Below are 6,000 nucleotides of genomic sequence, written 5' to 3' on the forward strand. Positions count from 1 at the left end.
CCTTTTAGATGAGACTATTCAATCGGGTATTGAGATACAGTAACTGTCATTAATATTCAGGGGAATCTGTTCTTGAAGAAATATGGTACTGAAGGCCAAGGGCCTTTTATAAAACAATAATATTGGATGTAAATGGGATCTTTAACATTATTGAGTCCAATTCCCTTATTTTACTGCTGAGGAAATTAACTCAGAGGGGAAGTGACTTGCTTATAGTTACATAATGAATTGATGACTGAAACTAGAACCTTGACCTTTTCTTTTCAATCCAGTATTTTTTCCATTTCTTATTCCCAGAAAATGAGGTTATTGAGAGTTCTAGACAACAGAGGGAGAAAAGGCTTTGACTGAGGAGCTAGAAACTCCAGAGGAAGAAGAAAGCTTGGTCATAGGGGATGAGGAAGAGAATGATGAAGAGAAGAAGATTTGAGTTGCTGAGAATGATGGCAACTTTTGCCCAAAGGAAGAAGATGTAGTCCGTGGGCTGGGTACCCCAGGATGTAAGACCTGCCGATTCCTGATTGTTAAAAGTCCAACGGACTTCAACAATGCTCAGGTGGGTGAAAATAAGGTGGGGACAAAGGCCTAGGGAATGGGAAGAGGAAGGAAGATATTCATTCCTTATTTTTTTTTTTTTTGGTTTCATTTTTCATGATGAAGTACTGAGATAAACATAAAAGCTGGCAAAGCAGTGGTGCAGCAGTAGAAAAGGGGCAGGGATATATTGGATCAGTAATATTCTTAGAATCATAATAGCAAAATGTCAGAGAATGCTAAAGCTGGGGGAGGGACTTAAAAAATCACCCAGTTGAACCCTCTCATTTTGCAGAGAAAACAACCAAGATCTAGAGAGGTTTTTAATTTTTCTGAGGTAATACAGATAGTGTTAGATATCTGGCTGTTAGCCAGGGTTCCAGATTTTCACCCCAGGCTCTTTTCACATTACCATTACAAGATTTATTACTGAAATAATAGCATTAAGTTTATACCTTAATGGATCTGGTTATTAGCAGAGAGTGGAGAGTGCCCTGGACTGAGGGATAATCTAAGATGGAGACCCTTCACTACCATTTATTAGTTGTGTGAGCTTGGACAAATCACTTTATTGCCTTGAGTTAATTTCCTCTTTCCAAAAACGAGGACAGTGCCACTTAAGCCACCCTCCTTCTCTCTCAGGGTTGCTATGAGGAGATGAAAATGATTATAAATATTTATACAGTGCCTTAAAGGGTTCAAAGTGATTTTTATAATTTATCTCACTTGAACCTTAAGATCCTTTGGTGAGGTAGGTGCTATATTTATTAGAATATTCAGTTTTGGGGGCATCTAGGTGGGGCAGTGGATAGCACATGGACCCTGGAGCCAGGAGGACCTGAGTTCAAATATGACCTCAAACACTTAATAAATAATTACCCAGCTGTATGAAATTGGGCAAGTCAATTAACCCCATTTCCTTGCAAAAATCAAAGAATAAGTAAACCAGAATGCTCATTTTATAATGAAAAAATTGAGACTTTGAGATATGTTTGTTACTACTCATGGGCATGTAAAAATTATTTTATTTGATTTTTTAATTAAAATTTTCAATTAATAAACATTTTTTTTTTATCTCTATCCTTTCTCACTGAACCAAAGATCACAAAGATTCGTAGTCAAAGAAAACAAATTCCCATACTGGCCAGGTCCAAAAATGTATGTCTTATTTTGTATATTTAGTCTCTTAACTTTCTGTCTGGAAGAGAAATGCAAATTAAAGCAGCTCTGGCATTTTTACCTCACCTACCAGATTGGTGAAATTAGGAAAAAAAAAAGGAAAAATGACAAAAGTTAGAAAACCAGCACATTGATAAGTGGTTGATAAAGCCATGAATTGTGAAAGGTTTCAGGAAAGCTTTTTAAAGAACAATTGGAATATGAGTTATTATTACCTCAAGATTATATGAGAATATCATATAATAGTATATTTAAAACATTTTATAAACTATAAAACTATATACATTAATCATTTTTCTTATCTTCTTCCTCTCTTTTTCTTCCTTCTCTTCTACCTCCTGTTATACAAAAAGTCATGGAGGCCTCAGAGTTTAGAACAAGACTGATTCCCCATTCATATTTCTTTCCTCCTTTTTCTTTTCTATCTCCACAGAGGATCTGCAGAAATTGCTATGCGGGCCAGCTAGTCTCTATCCATAGCTACCAGACCAACTATCGCATTCAGTGTGCATCTAGGGGAATCAACCAGGGTCAGACAGATCTGGATTGGAGCCTTATCCAAGGTAAAGAAGAGAACAGAGAATAACGCTGAGCATGGACCTCTCTTTAAAGTCTCCCAAATGGCTACCTAATCACAACAAAGCCCTTTATTTAACTGACTGTAAGGAAGTCCTAAAGAAGCTTCCTCAATGATGTGGGTGGTGGGCATGGCTGAGAGAAGGATGCCTTTTGACACTCACTGCATTTGACTCGGGCAATTCCTATCCATATTTGCCTGTTTAGAATAGTGCTTGTTTTGAGCTAGTACCCATTATGCTGTGGTGTTCAGAGACTAAGACTGCTAGGGATATTTTTAATTAACTTTTCTGTATGGTACGTATGAAATTCAATTTCATGGTCTCTGCACTGATCTGTCCTTTCCCATTGGATTACAGGGTGGGACAAGTGCATTTTGGTGCATTGATGGAAGTGGCTGGACATTTTCTTACTGGGCAGCAGGCCAACCTGGATTTGGTTGGGACCGATGTTTAGTCTTATGTACTAATGGTAAGCAAGAACAAAGAAACCTGGGGGATAGGGAAAATTAGGGGAAATGTATAGTATGGTAACCTCTCCTATGTTGTGTCTGTTCCTACCCTGCGACATAACTCATGCTTGTTTGGCAGGCAATTGGGGGACAGAGGCAGGAAATCTTATACTCCTGGACATACTAGGGATATTGGAGGTAACCCTAATAAGGGGTTTGTTTATTCATTGGAAGCCCATGCCTAAATGTCTCTCTGAGGGAGAGGTCTACAGGCTTTTCTGGAGCCACTGTGGAGAAGAATGGAATGAGGGCATGGGCACGAATGAGCAATGGAGTTGCTTAGAGGTCACAGATAAGAAGGAGAATGTGAAGGAGTAATTCTCTTAACAGGGGGTCTTTGGTACCGAGCCTCCTGCAGACATCACCTGCCTTTTGCCTGCTCTTACTGAGCTGATTCCACTGAAGAATATAATCAAGACCCACACTGAAGCCCATCTCTTCCCTTTCCCTTTGTTTCCCTGAAATAAATCAGATTTCTTAAAGTTCAATTCAGTTTTCTTTCTTCTTTGTCCTGCATATGCCCTTCTTCCCATAATCTTTACTCCCACATTTTGAAAGGTCCTAAAGAGATTTAGTCTAAAGGATTAAAAGGGAACGATAAGGGGCAGCTAGGTGGTGCAGTAGATAGAGCACTGGTCCTGAAGTGAGAAGGACCGAAGTTCAAATCTGCCTTAGACACTAATAATTCCCTACCTGTGTGACCCTGGGCAAGTCACTTAACTCCATTGCCTTGCAAAAACCAAACAAAAAAGGGGGGGGTCTTTGTGGTCCTATTTTATAGGACTTAAAGTTGGAAGGAACCTTGGAAAATAGAAAACAGAATGTCACTGTCATGGCTAGGAAAGATTTTTAGATCATATCTTATTGAACCAATAGGGACCAAATTACATAAAATATAAGATGAAAGAGGCACGCAGTTGGGTTGCCTAGTGACTTAGAATACCAGATTTGGGATCGTGAAGACTTAAATTCAAATCTTGCCTCAGATATTTAGTGGTTGAGTGACCCTGGGCAAGTCATTTAATCTCTCTCAGTCTCAGTTTCCTCTATATAAAATTTTGTAATTAATAAGTACCATTTAAATGTTAAGGATTTTTATTATTGTTATGCCAACATTGAGGACCTGGCTACCATCAGGGTCTTTTAGTGTTGAGTATCATTGTCAGAAGTCAAACTTGCAGAATGACAGAATTCTCAAATGTCCTCAGACTTGAGAGAACAGAAGAACTGACTAATGCCCCCACAGTTACCAAGATGAAAACTTGTAGAATCACAGAATCTTTGTATTTCAGGTCTCGGGAGAAGTCTTTCATTTGACTAAATCCATCTGGTCAACTGTTCTTAACCTTTCTTCATGATATGAATTCCTTTTGACAGTCTGGCAAAACCTAGGGACACATTTTTAAAGGTCCCAAAGAGTTTCATTCTTAAGAATGAAAAGGAAATAATAAAAGGGGGGGACATGTGATAATGACTTTTAAAAACAAAATTGAAAGAAAGACTGTATTTTAGTTAGAGATTAGTGAAAATAAAGATTTAATTTATTCCAAGTTCACAGACATCCCCCATGCCCCCCCATCGAATCTATCAGTGAATCCCAAAGTTTTGATTTGATTCTCCCAACAACCCTATGAGGTAGGTGCTTTTATTATCCCCAATTTACAGGTGGGAAAACTGAGGCTTAGAGATCAAGCAACTTTCCTTATTCTAGTTCAACCCATATCTGAAGAATAATCAATTCTATGAAATCATTGACAAGTGACCACCGAGTCTATAACTGGAAACTTATTGGGAAGCCACCTTCTTCCAGGGTTTGACCTTAATTTGTAGACAGATCTAATTGTTGGAAAGTTTCTCCAAATAGTTACATTAAATTACTCTCTCTGCAATTTTCACTTTTTCCTACTTAATCTTCCCTTTGAGGTCAACCAAAGAATCATGGATTCTCCTTGGCATAGAAAAGAGGACAGGAGAGTAGTTCTTAAAGATGAAGCTAAAAGGGCCATCAGAGGTTACCTAGTTCAACTTCCTTGACTTATAGATGAGGGACCTAGGTTCTAAGAAACTCAAGGAACTCGAACAATAAATATCAGTGGAAGGATTTGAATCCAAACCTTCTATCTCCAGAGCCTGGACTTTGCATGGCACTGCCTTTCCAGGCAGCTGTTCAATTTTTTTCATCATTATCCAATCAATTTCTTTTCATTATGGGTAAAAGTCAAACCAAACCAAACCAAACCAAATCTTTTCTTGTGTCAGTCTTCCTTATCAGGCTCATATTCAGTGATTTAGGGCTCCAGACACTAGCTTTAAGGATAGACACTCCTTTGTAGCTTTTGATCTTGTATCCACCATACTTGCTTTCACCTTTCTTGTGTTTTTAGACTTTCCATCTGGAGAGTTTTCCATCTTTCTTGTGGAAGGTTGGGCCACTGCAATCTTTTCCCAAGACCTTTTGGAACCTGATCTTCATAAAATTATAATAAGTCCTTTTTTTTCCCATTTCAATCCTAACAGCAGAATTTTGTGTTTCATCCTTCCTAAATATCAGATGCATTTACAATCTCCAGCATTTTGACTTTCTATGAGTAAAGGAGACAGTTGAATCCTCTACCTACCTTCTTTAAAACACTATGTTCCACAAATACAAAACACTTCTCACACAAATAATGTGAGATCTAAACAATTGTAAAAATGTCAATTGCTCATAGTTAGGTTGAGCTAATATAATAAAAATGACAATTCTACCCAAAATTAAATTACTTATTCAGTGTGATATCAAACTACCAAATAATTATTTTTGCTAAACTAGAAAAAAATAGTAAAAAAAATTCATCTGAAGCAACAAAAAGTCAAGAAAATCAAGGAAATTGATGAAAAAATGAAAAGGAAGGTGGCCTAGCTCTACCAGATCTAAAACTATACCCTAAAGTGGGAGACATCACAACTGCCTGGAACTGGTTAAGAAATAGAATAATGGATAAGTGGATTAGGATAGTTTCAAAAGAAACAATAGTAAATAAATGGCTATTGTAAGCTATTGTTTGACAAATCCAAAGACATTAGCTTCTGGGATAAGAACTCATTATATGACAAAAAATTGTTGGGGAAACAGAGAAATAGTATGACAAAAACTAGACATAGACCCACATGCAAAATGGTTGCAGTATTTAGACATAAAGTACGACACCATAGATCAA

This window comes from Macrotis lagotis, chromosome 3, assembly GCF_037893015.1.
Source record: "Macrotis lagotis isolate mMagLag1 chromosome 3, bilby.v1.9.chrom.fasta, whole genome shotgun sequence".
NCBI classification, from domain to species: Eukaryota; Metazoa; Chordata; class Mammalia; order Peramelemorphia; family Peramelidae; genus Macrotis; species Macrotis lagotis.